The sequence below is a fragment of the Mus pahari genome, chromosome 20 (assembly GCF_900095145.1).
Source record: "Mus pahari chromosome 20, PAHARI_EIJ_v1.1, whole genome shotgun sequence".
Classification (NCBI taxonomy): domain Eukaryota; kingdom Metazoa; phylum Chordata; class Mammalia; order Rodentia; family Muridae; genus Mus; species Mus pahari.
In genome coordinates this window covers 19,848,747-19,865,157 of record NC_034609.1, presented here as the reverse complement: position 1 = coordinate 19,865,157, position 16,411 = coordinate 19,848,747, and the positions used below count along the sequence as shown (strand labels likewise).

General features: G+C 51.3%; 1 protein-coding gene across 4 annotated transcripts in view; it reads right to left on the bottom strand.

Annotated features, from left to right (window-relative positions):
* Ndrg4 (NDRG family member 4) overlaps window positions 1-16,411 on the bottom strand; it is a 38,608-nt gene that overhangs the window by 20,632 nt on the left and 1,565 nt on the right. The gene's annotated exons all lie outside the window — the stretch shown is intronic.

The following is a 16,411-nucleotide window of genomic DNA, read 5'->3' as shown; positions in this document are numbered from 1 at the left end:
AGAAACCTCCTTCATTAGGACTATCCTGGCCACCTGCCTCCCTGACGCCCACCTCAATTCAAGGCACTGGGGTGTCCTGTCCTCCCCTCCCCCCCCCGCCTGCTGTGACACCACCTGGAGACAGTTCTCTCTAGGGACAATGCTATTAAAAGGGCTGAGGGTGGGCAGTGTGGGGGTGGGGGTGGGGGGGACAGATGGTCTGTGATGGGGAGTAGAGGGGAAGGGGTGGGGAGAGTCACAGAGAACGCAGCGAGTCTGAGAAACTGACAGTGCAGCCTGGTTAGGGGCATCTGGGCAGAGGCTAGAGTGACATTCCCCTTAGGGCAGCAGAGAACATTCTTCCACAGAAAGTTACGTTTTTCTCCCCATGGTAGCGGGGGGTGGGGGGGTGGAGGAGATGGCCACTTTTCTTCCCAGTGGTGGCAGGTGGATGACAGACAGGCAGCAGGAGCCTGAAAATGCTGCCAGTTTTTTCCCCTCTTGCTCTTCTTCCTCCAGACCATTCATTCCTTAGAGGGCTCCTGAAGCCTTGAGTCCAAACAGGCCTGGGTGACCCCCAACCCTCCCACTTAGTGTTTAGGCCACAGTTGTGGTCCTTACAGTGCTGGGTTATGTTTGCATCACTGGGCAGCTTCCTGTGGGCCAATCACAAGGAGACTGGCTGGCATGCAGTGGGGGCACTGTGGTCTCCTGAGCTCTCCCTGGAAAGCCTGAGGAGAATGGCAGAGACAACAGCTACATAGAGGCCATGCTGGGCTGGGCTGCAGCTCCCCAGTGCCCTGCCTAGCCTGGGATAAATGTTCCTTCCCGATCTCTCAAGCTTTCTCAAGCATCACAGAGGAGAAAGGAAAACTCTGTGATGGGTAGCTTTTGTCTCCTGCCCAAGTACTAACCAGGCTGGACCCTGCTTAGCTTCCAAAATCCAATAAGATTAGGTGTGTTACGGGGCTGGCGAGATGGCTCAGTGGGTAAGACTGCTCATCCAAAGGTCCTAGGTTCAAATCCCAGCTCACAACCACCTGTAATGAGATCTGACACCCTCTTCTGGTACTGTCTGAAGAAAGTTACAATGTACTTATTTACAATAATAAATCTTTGGGAAAGGGGGAACAGGGACTGAGCAAGCAGAGTTAACTGGAGCCAGCGGGATTTCCCCGAGCGAGCAAAAGTCCTAAATTCAATACCCAACAACCACAGGAAGGCTCACAACCATCTGTTCAGCTACAGTGTACTCAGATACATAAAATAAATAAATAGATCTTTAAAAAAAAAAAAACAGGTGTGTTAAAGTTCTATACCCAAAACTAAGGCAAAACTGCTTTAGCTGAGCAGTCTTTCTCACCCCTCTGTCCACTCAGACGCTCGTTCCCTTCCCGATTCTGTTTCAGGGAAAATCAACCCCACTGGGTGAAAGACTGAACTGGGCCCCAGCAGCAGCAGGAGGGGACTGAGCTCCATTGGCGAGCATCAGTAACTGTGGCTCTGTGATGGGACTGAGCCAAGAGAACCCTCAGATTAACGAGGGTTAAAAACACAGCAATTAGGGCCAGCAAGATGGCTCAGCACACAAAGGCATCTGCCACCAAGCCTGATGACCCAAGTTCAATCCCCGGAACCCATGTGGTAGGAGTGAACATGCTGCAAGTTGTCCCCTGATCGCTACATGCACACTCTGACAGTACATGTATGTGTGCATATGTGCACATATATACACAAATAAAAATGTAACAAAGCGTTTAAAAAATATATATATGCAATAACCCAGACCCATGGGAAAATGGCAGAGCCCACCTTGGGTGGTAAGGCTCACAGGGAAGATGGCAAAGCCACCTCTGGTCCATGTGTGGATGTTGAGTGTGTGTATGTGACGATGTCCACCATGTGTGGATATTTAGTGTGTGTGTGTGTGTGTGTGTGTGTGTGTGTATGTGACGATGTCCACCATGTGTGGATGTTGAGTGTGTGTGTGTGTGTGTGTGTGACGATGTCCACCATGTGTGGATATTTAGTGTGTGTGTGTGTGTGTGTGTGTGTGTGTGACGATGTCCACCATGTGTGGATGTTGAGTGTGTGTGTGTGTGATGATGTCCACCATGTGTGGATGTTGAGTGTGTGTGTGTGTGTGTGTGTGTGTGTGTATGAGACGATGTCCCCCACGGCTTCCTCTGTATTCCCTTCCCCAGACTGAAGATTGCTGCCCCACAGAAAGTGTTCCTATACTGATCAGCTAACCTCTCTGTGTATCCATCTGTATACCATTCGCCTCGCCTTCTTGTCCAGCTGCATGCAATAACTCTGCCTCAACTGTATATAATCTAACAAGCATGCTGCAGTGTCTCCATCTCACGCGCGCGGAGCCCTATCCACCTGATGCTAGATTTGTCTGCATGTGTCTTTTCCTCAGTCTCCCACTGGGCCTTGTCAGGTCAGGTCCCTGGAGCTGTGCAAGGACGATACGGCAGTGGTGGTGATGTTGTGGTTCTTTCTCAGCCTAGAGGAGCCAGTCAGCTGTCGGTAGGATGGACGGGTGGTGGGTGTTTCAGACACCCCTACCGCTCAGCTGTGCCGTATCGCCAAGGCTACAAGATCCATCATCACAAAATAAACCAAACATGTGAAGGCCAACAACCCTGGAAGAGGGCTCCCCACTACAGAGGAGGACATCACAAGGAGTGTAACCAACTCAGCACACCCCAACACCCTTCCAGACACAGCTGGAAGTGTCTCCCACTGCTCCCCACACACCTGATCCTGAACCCCAAGACCCTCAGTTTAAGGGTCTGGAGCCATTCTCTGTGGACCGCCCCACCCCTTTCTCTGTCCTGACCACAGAAGGTGGGGTCTTCCTCACTGGCTCCACCTCAGGAGTGGAAGAGGGGGACACAGGACGTTCCTTCTCTGACGTGCGGTCCATTTTCCGCTCTAGCTGCCGACCCCTGCTTTGTTCTAGATCTGAAAGAGACTCGCTCTCCTGCTTTCTCACTGGGCTCCTGTCTACTCCCCTCCCCCAACTGTCATCTTTTCTTCACCATCAAACTGAAAGATGATGCTAAGTTCCTGTCACTGAGGCCTGGGGGTGGGGGTGGGGGACAGATATGCAGTTGGCAGGACTGTGGGGGGGAGCAACTTATTTGGGGAGCTTCTTGGTAGTTGGTTAACGCTGTAATTCTATGTCTGGGTACGAATCCTCAAGGAGACGGCCATAGTTACACCAAGAGAAGTCTATGAGGCCTCCAAAGCTCCCCCAGGAAGAGTGAAGATGTTCAGACAATTCACACGATGGAAAAGGCCATGTGACTAGAGAGTGCTTTCACATAGGAGTACCATGCAACCGTTAAAAAGGCAGCATCGGGCTGGCGAGATGGCTCGGCGGGTAAGAGCACCCGACTGATCTTCCAAAGGTTCGGAGTTCAAATCCCAGCAACCGCATGGTGGCTCATAACCATCCTTAACAAGATCTGGCACCCTCTTCTAGAGTGTCTGAAGACAGNTACAGTGTCCTTACATATAATAAATAAATAAATCTTTAAAAAAAAAACAAAAAGGCAGCATTACTCTGAAACACACAGTTAGGGACAAGGACTGCCACACAGTAAGTAGGGGGAAAAAAATCCCATTTATGTAAGAAATATCCACCAAACTGGTGCCTATGTCAGCAAATTCAAAAACGAAGCCCTCACATGACTTCAGATAAAATAACAATTCACCTGGCAGGGATGGTGCTGGTTTCTGAGTGGGCAAGCATATTTCTATTCCATACATGGGCTTTTATCACACCTAAGACACGAAGACACTGCTCACACTTTACATATCAACGAGGACAAAGACCACTTGTACTAAATCATAACACCTCCCCACTTTATCTTACAGAAAAATCGCAACAAACACAAACTACAGAACTTCCCCCATGGTCCCATGTTACAGAGGCACAGACACAGCTGGAGCGGAAGGGACACACAGAAGAAGCAATGCTGTTAGCAAGCAGGCCAGATGCTGTGGACCTGGGGGGTTCAGGAGGACCCCCAAACGATAACAGCATTCGGCTCTTCACTCTCCCGAGGGCGCAGGACCCCCACCCCCGCCCCAGTCCTTGGTATTTTGTAACTGTGACACTCTGGAAGCAAGACTGGGCAGTGAACCTGAACAAAGTCCCCAGTCTGCTTGCTCTCATTAGACTCAGCGTTAGGCATGTGGAGCATGGACGGAGGTGAAACCACGTGCGGTTCTCAGAGCTGCCTAGCACAGTGGGCTCGTGGTGCTGCTGTGTCTGTGCCGCAGCTGGGAGGTGGTTACCTGCTCGGCTTCTCTGCAGGGAGAACTACCTTTTTCTGTAGCTGTTATCACAATGGGAAGGCACTCTGACAATACCACCTTGATTCTTCTCATACCTTCCCAGGCTAATTTTAGCAGCCCTTGACGACTCTTGTCCACCATTCTTACTGTGGCGTTTGTCTAATGTCAATGTTCTATTTCTGTCATCCTGTCCGGTCGCTAGTCAGGATTCTGGGAGCAAGGGCTATCCTTTCTCCTCCGTGTAGCTATCCGGTCCACCATTTTATCATACCACAGCAGACTTGGGGAGATTTATCCCATGGGCTAAATTCTGTTGTGGCTATCAAAGCAAAGCGGGCCGGATTTGGCCACCCTGCGTCCCTTTCAGGTGGCACTTTGTCCTTTTGATGTGACTCCATCAGTTTTTGAGCAGCCACTATCTGGCTGGCCACATCTGGCATCACACATGCGTCTTGCATGCTCTCTGCGTGCACCACAACACTCTCTTCTCCAGGGTCCCTGGCTGCTGTTCAGAAAGCCAGATGTGGGAGCAGGTGAGCTCGGCACTTGCAGGGTAACTGCTCTAGGTCCTATCTGCAGGGAGAGCCAGGGGAGTACTGGCTCTAAATCCGGCCTACTGTGTGCTTACCAGGAGCCTGGAACTAGATTTCCAACTCCTTTAAGTATAGTCGGACACTACAGACTTTATCAAGTGGTGAGAAATCTTGCTTATATTGTCCTTTTCTTTTTCCCTGCTGAAGATCAAACTTGGGGCTGGTGAATGCCAGGAGATTCCCAATGTTTTATTTTAATCATTTCTAGAGCAGGTCTAAGATTTAGAATTAACACCTACAAGATGAGGGACTTTTGGGTGTGCATTTGCAGTGTGCATTCACGCATGTGTGTAGGACCAAGGTTGACATCAGCTGTTTTCCTGATGTCACCAGATGCCACCACCTCATACATCAAGGCAGGGCTAAACCCGGAGCCCCCATCTCAGTTAGGTAGCTTGTTCTGTGGGTCTCTTCACCTCCTTTGGATCACAGAGGCATTTCCATGGGTTTTGGGGAACTGAACGCTGGTCCTCACTTGGGGTCTGTCTCTCAGCCCATTGTGACTTGTCACCACTCAAGGCTTTGCCTCTGAAACCACAGAGAGGGCTGTTTGGAACTTCAAGATTCTCATGTTTAATACCAGCACTCAAGAGGCAGGGGCAGAGGCAGGAGGATCTCTGTGAGTTTGAAGCCAACCAGGTCTATACAGTGAGCTCCAAGACAGCAAGAGCTATAGAGTGAGACCGGGTCTCAAAAAACAAAACAAACAGAACCCCAGCTCAAAGAAGATGGGAAATAAACGGCTTCAACCCCCTTGCACTCCAACTCTGCCTCTGGTCCTCTCCTTGCTGCTGGTGCACACATGCCTCGTGCCATCCTGTCTCTGCAGCACCATTTCTCCAGAGCACACTATGCTGTGACACCTGCTCTTCAGTCTCCCGGGACAGCAATGACAGCACGAAATGCTATGATGACAGCATCGCTGAGCTGCCCACCTGCCATAAGCTGTCTGAGGCTCTCAGCGTTAGAGGTGGACAAAGATTTAAAGTCTGTACTCGGAACTGACCAGTGGCCCTCTCTGAAGCTGGAAGTTGAGGCACAGCACTAGTGTGTGAGCTCCGTTCTGCTACACAATGCAGCTCCAGGCAGGAAACTTCTAATCCCCAGACCAAGGGCAGAGGGAGCGACGGTCCTAACTACACACACAGGCAGCAACTGTGTGCAGCCAGAGCAGGCTCCTGCGGCTGCAGAGATGACGTCTGTTCTCTCCATTTCCCAAGAGATCCCAAAAGTTTACATGGGCAGTTAAGGATGGGAATGGTACTCGTGACCAGTGACCAGGAGATGTGACATCTAAGGGTAGAGCATGTGACCTTGGCCACTATTCTTTAAGGGTGAGGTATTGAGGTATACCATTGTTTTGTTCTCTCTCTCTCTCTCTCTCTCTCTCTCTTTCTGTGTGTGTGTGTGTGTGTGTGTGTGTGTGTGTGTGTATGTGTGTGCACATGCTATGACCTGCTCATGAAGGTCACTTTGTGAGAGTCAGTCCTCTCCCACCACACGGGTTTCTGTGGAAGGAACTCAGGTCGCCAGGCTCAGCCTTTATCCACGGAACCATCTCATTGGCCCAAGATATACTGGATATACTGTTCTTTGGCTTTTTCCCCTGTTAGATTTTTGGCTAGAATACACATATGATGGCAGGAACTTGAACAACTACTTTGGGTGCTGAGCTAGGACACTAGGAACAACAGTGGCAACCATAGCAGCAGTCCCTGAGCAACAGGTGACAATGAATTCAGGCCCTGCATGGAAGAGGGGACCACCGTCTGCATAATCTATGGATGCCGTCAGTTTTCTGTCACATACGGTTGACACTATTGTATGTTTGAGACATTTTTCCTGGGAAACCAGAGACCCACCGACCCACCGTAATGTGCAAAAATATGTTACAGGGAAGGGAACACCAGGGCTTTTTCCACAGGCAAACAAGCAGCACTCATGGTGCTGGCACTGCAGGACTGTCACATCACATGCGGTCCTATCCCGAGCCCCCTTAGCCACACAGCCCTAGGTAACATTCTCTCTGGGGTCTCACGCAGCACCTCTGACCTCAGTTCTCAGGGGTGCACTGGCTGGCAGCTGCACGTGTAACTGTGACCCACACAAGTTAAAAAGCTCCCTCTGGCACTTTCGTCACAAATTCTCAAAGTTCCTCAGCACAGGCATCTCCCACCTAGCTCAGCTGTGCCTGCCCAACCTGGCGAGCTTCCCAGAAACAAGGACACAACTTGTCCCGGATCCTGGGGTAAGATTCAAAAAGGTAATAACGTGGCGGGTATACCTACCTCCCCCATGCCCAGATTCTGTAGCTGTCTCAGGACAGAGGGTTGGCACACACATTCCCAAGGCATTTTCCTCCCCAAAGCCTCTCTCCAAACCACCTGTTTAATTAGCACGTTAGAAATCAATGTCGCCACGGAAAAGAACTCCATAGCACCAACCACCTGCCAGCCTTCTCCATCCAAGTGCCCGGCCTGTTAGGAGGGTGCCACCTGCTGTACCCTCCTCACGCAACAGCTCCCATGCCTCCCTTTGAAGGTCCTCAATCCTTAATCTATGTGCTTTAAGCAGGAATGATGGCGTCCCAGAAGTGACCTGGTGACCCAAGCCATTTATTGGCTGGGTACAATCTGGGCACACAGCACTGGTGGACATCCCAGATGTGACCGCCTGCAATGCTCTGAGGTATGACTTTCACTTCTCCGTCCTGCCTCAGCTACCCAGTCATGGTCACAGGTTCATGTCACCCTATCTGGCTTGACTCTTTGCAGGGTATCCTTTGAGGGCTGAAGCTTTCTGAACATCGACATGACACAGTTTTTTGCTTTTAAGTTTTTTTTTTCCAAGACAGGGTTTTTCTGTGTAAGCCTTCTATCCTGGAGATCACTCTGTAGACCAGCCTGGCTCTGACTCTGAAGTGCTGGGATTAAAAGGTGAGCCACCACTGCCTGGATTGACACTCTTAAGTTTTAATATGAGCATTTCAGACCCTGGGCTTTCCCCATGAGTATAGTCAAATATCCCCAATTCTGAAATCTGAACTACTTTCAAATCATGAAGAGACTTCAGGCTGCGTCGGGAACTAGGGAGAAACCACTGACAAGAGATTGCTGTTCGGGGCTGGTGCAGAGCAAACAACTAACAGGTCTGTGTGATTTTTTGTGGATGGAGGCCACAGAAGGGACATAACCAGTCTGGGGCAGCAACTTAACTCTGGCGGTTAGAGGTGTCACCTTGCCGAAGAGATACAGAGGCATGGGGAAGGCAGGCAGGAAGCCCGATAGTCTGGGAAGAGCACCCGTGCTTGCCTGCTTGGTGGGAAAGATAACATCCAGCATCGTAGGCTGATAGAGAAACCGAGGCAGAGCCCTGAGGTGGTAGAGGAGGAAGATCAGAAGTTCAAGGTCATCCTCAGCTACATAGAAAGAACGAGGCCAGAATGGGGCGAAAGACCCCCCCCCCACCTCCCAGCCTGGTACCCCAAGCACACACAGTAGGAATACACTGTGTATTCGGGTCCTCGAGAGGCTGGTGCTCCCAATGTTAACATGGAGAACAGATGAGGCTCACAGTGAGTATAGGCTTTAGGGAAGCCAAGTGAATGGGACACACGGCTAAGAGACGGCTCAGGGTGAGGCAGAGCCTCCGCTCAGGACTCAGCTTTTGTTAGACTCTTTAGAGAAGAGCTCTTTGCTGGGCCCATCAGGAGGATGACCTGTCACCCAGAGGAAAGGGCTAAGAAATCTACCGATTCGAACAACCAAACTAACAAGAGTGGAATATCCAGGCGGTGGTAGCACACACCTTTAAGCCCAGCACTCAGAAAGCAGAGGTAAGGGGGATTTCTGTGAATTCGAGGCCAGCCGAGGGTCTACAGAATGAGTTTCAGGACAGCCAGGGCTACACAGAGATACCCTGTCTGGGGAACAAACAAGTGGAGGAGACCAAAGCGCAACCTGCAGCCACTGTGGCTGCTGCGGCGGAGCCCAGCACTGACCTCTGTGTTGGCTCAAGCTCTGCGTCTGGGCCTGCCACTGGCACCGAGAAATCTACTATAATGTCCAAGTCTTCCCTGTTTTGGACTCAAAGGGCCAAGTGAACCCCAGTGTCTGTCCTCATGGAAATCATACACAGTCATGCTGTGCAGGGGACGGCCAGGAGGCAGGCCTGCGTTAGATTGGCCATACCTCCATCTACTCTAGGACAGTACAGGAAGTCTCTTCAAATGTAGAAAAATCTCCAAAGATGCCTCCTGAGCTGTGGTGGTGAAAGGACTCCCAGATTATCCCTCCCTATGTGTCAGGAAGCACGCCACAGATGGGAAGGCTCGAGCATCCACAGCCCAGAGCGTTGTTCTATGTGGATGAGGAACAAGCTTAGGCACTATCTACAAGGACCCCTCACCAATGGGAAGGGTCCACTCTGCCCTAGGTCCTACTCCTAATCCTAGACCCGACCCTTGTCTGCCAGACACATCCAGCAGAGAGCACCAAGGGGTTAAACAGGGCTACAAGCCATTTCTGGTGTTCAGGGTCTGGGCACGAGAGCCACCAGGGAACAATTTTGGATACAGAGTATGTGAGGGCTACAAACCCTGAACTCAGCTATGGGACCACCCTCTCTATTCTGGAGAAAGGCATCCCACAAGTACTTCCTGTGGCCTCCAAAGTGACTGAGATCCTTGTCCCTGCCCACCTAGGCACACCTCTAGGCACATAGCACTTACTTCCCCTGCCTGCCTGCCTGACAGAAGTGGGCTGAGAAGCTGGCATGTCCCAAAGGGACATGTTCCATCAGCCACTCTGGAGCAGACATTTTATTCGCAAACTGGACTGACTCACTCCCTCTCCCTCTCTGTGTGTTCATGTGTGTGTGTGTGTGTGTGTGTGTGTGTGTGTGTGTGTGTGTATGTGTGTGTGTGTATATGTGTACAGGCATTCACATGTACGACACACACACAATCTTCTGTACCCAATGGGATCAGGGTATGGCAGGCAGGCAGGGTCAAAACACACAGCCCATTCTGGCTTCTCTGGTGCTTTCTCAGCTGAGCCCAGCAACCACACTGGGGCACAGGCAAGCTCAGCTCCAGGTCATACAGCCAGGGCTGATGGGAAGCATCCATGTGGCCTGCAAGCCTCAGGGGCCCTGCCCACCTTCTCTGCAGGTCACTTTCCAGTGCCTGGTCTAATGAATCTTCATTACCTGGACTTAACGCCCTTACAGTTCTGAAGGTCGGAAGCCACATAGGCAGCTCTAGCCAGTGAAGTGTGCGTGTATGGCGGAGTGGGGGTGGGGGGTGGCTGCAGACTCCCTCCCTTTCCAGGAAGCGTTCCTCACAACCCTGGCTCAGGTGGCCCTCCCCACTGCAAGGCCAACAGCAAAGCAGCCTCTACTGATCTAGGGATGCTCAGTCTTTCTGCGGGTTTGTGGGAGTTGGCCTTCCAAGACCTCGAGGGGAAAAAGATAGTACAGCCAAGTGAACAGCGTGGGCAGGATGTTCTGCCTCTGCCTGTTTCTATAACAGGATAGATTCTGCCTCCCTCTTACAGTGAGGATAAGGAAGTACACACAGGACCCCACCTGCTAATCTAGGAATTTTCTCCAGATGAACTCTCTCATCTTATCTGCAAAGCCCCATTAGCATGGCTGCCAATGTTTAGTCCTAGGTTCTAGGGGACTAAGGTCAGAATACCCGTTTGGGGCTGTTCTTGAGGCTAGCACACCCTAAGAACATAAAGGGGACACTGAAGTATACATGTATACGATGAGGCTGGAAGTAGGAGCCTGTATACTGTGCTCCTGTGTTCTACCTCTGCCAGGGCACTGTTCCCTAGGCCGCACTATCTTTTTCCCCTCAGGAACTTGGAAGGCCAACTCCCAGGAGCCCTCAGGACAATGGGCGCATCTCTTGATTTCCCCTCCGTAAGAGATCTAGCTTTCTGAGCCTGTGGGGCTGGCTTCATTTGGAACCACAGCTCTTACAGTGCTTTTCTGCTGGGTAGCCGCAGATCTTCAGTTTTATTTATTTATATTTTAACTGTTTCTGAGACAGTCTCCCTTTGTAACTTATGCTAGCCCAAACCCACACCCTTCTTCCCTTGGTCTCCTAAGTGCAAGGATCACAGGGGTGAATCATCACACCTTGCCATTGTTCAGTTTAAGACAGCAGAACTCGAGTGTTAGGGGTGTTGTTTGCTTGGTACAGTGCTAGCCCAGGGTTCAATCGCAGGACCATATCAATTGGATATGGTGACACTCTCTCGTAACTCCGGCACTTGGGAAGTGGAGACAGGACAATCAGAACTTCAAGGTCATCCTCAAGTTTTTAGTAAATTCAAGGCCAAACTGAGCTACAAAAGAGCCTTGTTGTCTTTGTTGTTGTTTGTTTGAAGTAATGCTGGGGCACAGGCAGCTCAGGTCTTTAATCCCAGCACTCGGGAGGCAGAGGCAGGTGGATCTTTGTGAGTTCGAGGCCAGCCTGGGTTTACAGAGCAAGTTCCAGGACAGCCAGGGCTACAGAGAGAACCCCTGTCTCACAAAACCAAACCAAATCAAGCGGAAAGTAAACTTGATATTCATGTGTAAAAGGTGAAAACTGCATACATCCTGCAATGTCCTGCCATCTGTCTCCATGGCCTTTCCAATGCCCAGCAGCACCCAGAAAAGCTCTATTTTGGGGGACTAGGGATGAAACCCAAGACCCAGCAGGGTTTCCTGCACACTCAGCAAGTGCCCTGCCATGGAGTCTCGGCCCCAGCCTTGAAGATGTTACTTCTGACTCAGGAAACATGCTTCTAAGGAAATTTCTCAGACTCTAGAGACAGCTCTTCTGGTTCAAATTCCAGCCGGCCGCCGGCCATCAGTGTGACCTCTGGCAAGCGATCTGCTGCTCTGTGCCTCAGTGTCCTCAAAAGAAGTACACTGACCATGAGACATTACAGTGGCAAGATAATATAGTGAAGGCATCCGGGGCGTTGTCTGATAAGTAGAGAATGTCACACACTGGTGAGTTGTCACCGCCATTAGTATTACTTATTTTTAAGGGGATATCTGAGTCGGGGGTAAATGACCTCTAGAAGAGAGATTTGCAGATGCCTGCCTGCCTGTGTGTGTGTGTGAGTGTGTGTGTGTGTGTGTCCTGAGCTGAATGCACTCTTCTAGTGTTCTGCAACTGGCTGCTACCACTTTCTGCAATAAACCTTTATCTGTTCTTAAAGCTTCAACTGCAGAGTCACAGATCATGCGTTGCCAAGACCTGATACACCACTACCAACTGGCCTTCCATGAGGGTGGTACCAGCTCTCTTCTACACACTGGGAGCCTCCCCCATATCTAAGCATCTAGAAACCCCACTCCCTTGCCTGCGTGGGCATCTCACAGCTACAGCCCAGCACCCCAAGTGAAACAGTGGTGTGTACTGAGATGTACAACCTGGAGAGGACGATTCGGGATCCCGAGCCTTAGTTTCCCTCAACTGCCCTAACACTAATCAGGCACTCTTTAAAAGTATCCTGTAAAACGGTGGGAGACACTCCAGGACTACGCTGGTTTGAGTGAGAACTTGGTCCCCAGCTGGTGGCTGTCTGGGAAGGATTAGGAGTGGCCTTGTTGGAGGAGGTGTGTCACTGGGATGGGTTTAAGGTCTGTTTACACTAAATTCTTTCTGTTTTCAGTTTCTGGATCAAGATGTGAGCTTTCAGTTGTTGCTCAAGCACCATGCCTGCCTGCCTGCCTGCCTGCGACCACGCTCTCCGCCGGGATGGTGATGGACTCCTTCTCTTGAACTATAAGCCCCAAATGACCCCTTCCTTGAGTTGCCTTGGTCATAGTGTTCTATCACAACAACAGGAAAGTAACTATGACAATGACTTAAATCCTAAATTCTATACACAGGACTGCCAGACCTTTGCTTTTTTTAAATTGTACAAGTTGTTTTTTAATGACACGAAATTATACAAGTTGGGTTCTTGTTTTTTAAAGATATAGTCCCACTGTAAATATATAGGCTGAGCTGGAAACTCACTTTATAGGGCAGGTTGGCCTCAAACTCACATAGATCCACCTGCCTCTGTCTGCCAAATGCTGGGATCAAAGGCGTGCAGCCCTGTGTCCATTCCATAAGAAGCAGTAGGAAACGTTGCCAAGGCACATGGGCTGCGCTGGGGATGTAGCTCAGGTGGTAAAGTGCTTGCCAGGCACACACAAAGCCTTGAGTCTGAATCAGTCCCAGCATCACGTAAAGTCCAGTGTGATGGCACACACCTGCAGACTCTGGAGAATCAGGAGCTTATGGTCATCCTCCAGTGTATAGTAAGCATACTGTCAGCCTGGGCTACAGAGACATGCTTGCTTGCACACACATGTGTGCACACGCACTCACATACAAAGACAGAGAGACATGCATGCATGCATGCATACACACACACACACACACACACACACACACACACATCCTCCAGAGACAGCAGGCAAATCTCTGTGAGCTTCAGTCCAGCCTAGTCTATATAGTGAACTCCAAACTAGCCAGAGCTATGCAGTGAAACCTTGTCTCAAGAGAGGAAGAGGAGGAGGAGGAGGAAGAGGGGGAGCCGCCAAGATCCTCAGACTTCCAAGAGACCCTGTCAAAGCCCCAGTCTGCCATGTGAGAGCTCTCCGAAACCATCTTGGAAACATACTGTTGGAGGACAAATACCTGAGACCAATTGCTACGCAGTCTGCAAACAGACCAATGTCCCACGGCCACATCCAACACACAAAAGAAAATGGCCAACTGCACCAAGCCACCAGGCTGGCCCCTGAGGGCTGGGAGGCACTTGTGTGTGGACTGACACTGGGGCAGTCTCCTTCACTGTGGCTTGCTCTTTCACACTTTTGAGGGCTGACTCTCCACCCCAAGCTGCTAACGAGTCTGGAGCCCAGAATTCAGGAGCAGAGATGCAGAGAAAACCCCTCAAGCTCACATCCTCTGGGGTCAAAACTGCCTGCTGCCTCTCTTCATTTGTGGCAAGACCCCCTCCCCACCCCACCCCACCCATGCAGGGAGTCAGGAAGCCACCACAAGCAGCAGCAGCCGCCACCTGGGAACCTCAGGTTGTCTTCTCTTTTCCTTAGGACACTGGGCCCAGGCACGACAAGTCAGTGGCACTCTCTGAGCCCCACAGGAGGGCCACCTGCCATGGACATCAGGCCATTGGGCTCCAACCTCGCATGATAGAACCTGAGGTCAAAACAGGCTCCCCAGAAATATATCTCAAAGAGGTCTGCTGTGCAGAGAGCCCAATAAGAGGGCTAGGATATCCTGGAGGGGACAGGAGCCCCTCAGGGCACTGAGGAATGAGCTCAGAGGCCCAGGGAGATGCTGCCCGATGCTGCAACATTTGATAAGCATGCTCACACGAAGTGTGGAATGGCTTAGTCCAGCCCACAGATGAGCAGGCAGGAGGCCATGGGCACAACCCTCAGGTAGGACATAGGTCATCCACTCTCAGCTGTTCATATGTGGGAGAGTGACCAATCCCGTTGGCAAACAGGTGTGATGGTAAGACGGAAGCCATAAAAACTACTAGAAACAACCTCCTAGGGGACACGGCCAATGAGCAGGATGCATGAGCTTAGACCACACCAAGAGGTATTGAGCACTCGCTGAACACTCTCACCACAGTCATCACCCTGTTACCTGCACATCACTCCACGGAGATTAAGTAAAAAAAATCTCCCAGCTGCCTGTGAGCAGGGGTAATGTGGAGTGTGTGTGTGTGGCAGATCCCAAGTCCTTACAAGCCAATGTGCCAAGGCGGGTAGAATCCTTCATTACCAGAGAAAAGAGCCAGAGGGGAGACAGACCTCTGCGGTTCCAATCAAATGTGTCACTTGTTCTGTCTCAGAAGGACCCAAAACATCTCTTAGGTGTCTTTGCTTAACCTCCATCTTATGAATGAGATGAAGGTTAAACGACCTGTTTGTTTGAAATCACAACCAGCTGTGGCTGGCATTTGACTCCAAACCTATATGAGGCAGGAAGAGGACACAAGGAGGGGGAGGGGTGCATGAAGGAGAAGGGGTGTGAGCTCACCCCATAGCCCAGGCTGGCCTTAAATTTGCCATGCTCATGCTCTAGCCTCCTGGGGGCCAGGATTATAGTTGCGCACCACCATGGCTGGGCCCACGGCTGGGTCTGCTACACTGGCAGCTTCTCACAGTGACAGAGTCCTGCCGAAGCCCCGCCAGGGGTTCAGAAAGCCTGCCACAGCACAATGAGGGCCTGAGGGCACACTGCCCATGGACCCCCTTCTCCAGACCCTCACAGGGTATCATCCATTCCCTCTGAGGGCCAGATGGGGGTGAGAGGACCTGGCTCTGCCCCCCCAGGTATAAATCCAAACCCCAGGCTCTGTAGACCCCTCCTTCCAGTCTGAGGGTGGGGCTAGCCTGCTGCGGGTCTCTGTTGCAGGTGACTGCAATAAGGAAAAGTTGAAAGGCAATGGCCAAAACACCCAGCCAGGCTTTCCCAGGCCCCAGGAAATCTCCACCTGCCTTTCTCTATGAGCCCAGCAAGACCCACTGTGGTTTAGCATACAGCCCAAACCCGCATCTGGCCTACTTTCCTCCTGTAACACCCCAGCACGCGCGCGCGCACACACACACACACACACACACACATGCTTGTACACACTCACAGCCCAAACCTTCACCTGGCCTACTTCCTGCCTATACCTTCATCTACCACCATTCCCAACCTCCCCCGCCACACACACACCCTCCAGGGCCAGGCCACTCCCGGACTAAGTCACTCAAGACTCTAGGGCACATGCAGAACACCCTTTGTTCCTCCAGCTTGGAACGTGACCTCCCTTTCCATGATCAGAAAGTTCTACTTTCACTGTCTGGGTCTTCAAAGGCAGCCACTTGCTCTAATCTCTGGGTTCTTTCAGATCCCTACCCCAAATCCCATTCCATTTCCTGAGTACATACACACACACACACACACACACACACACACACACACAGAGAGCAACCCCTTCCTCATCTTACAGCGTTAGGACCCCAAGTGCCAGAGAGGCATCTCTTGGAATATGTTCATTAGGTATGCATGGGGATGCACCCGACGAAGGCTCAGCTTGGTCCAGTGGGATCTGGACAGAGGCTGTCCCCTCCAGCCCAGGTGCCCACCTCCCCCCTGGGAACGGGAGCCTCCACTGATGCTGGACTTCATGTATGAGGAACATGTACCCTTTCAATAGATACCTGGCCTCTGCCCTTGCTCCCTTTCCCATCTCCTCTAGGCATCCAGCTTCTCCAAGGCATTCCAGCTACTGGCCCCAGGATGCCCTCAGAGGGACATCTAATTTCTTCTCTAGAGCGGCCCCAAGGTGGATAGCTCCAGCCATCACGGTTCAACCTATCTTCCTATCTTCCCAGGCCACTTGACTCTACTTCCAGCAAGAAACTTCTCCCCAGAGAGAAAGGTGGCTCTGACCATCACAGAAAAGGAGGCCCTTACACACGTTCTCCCAGCTCCC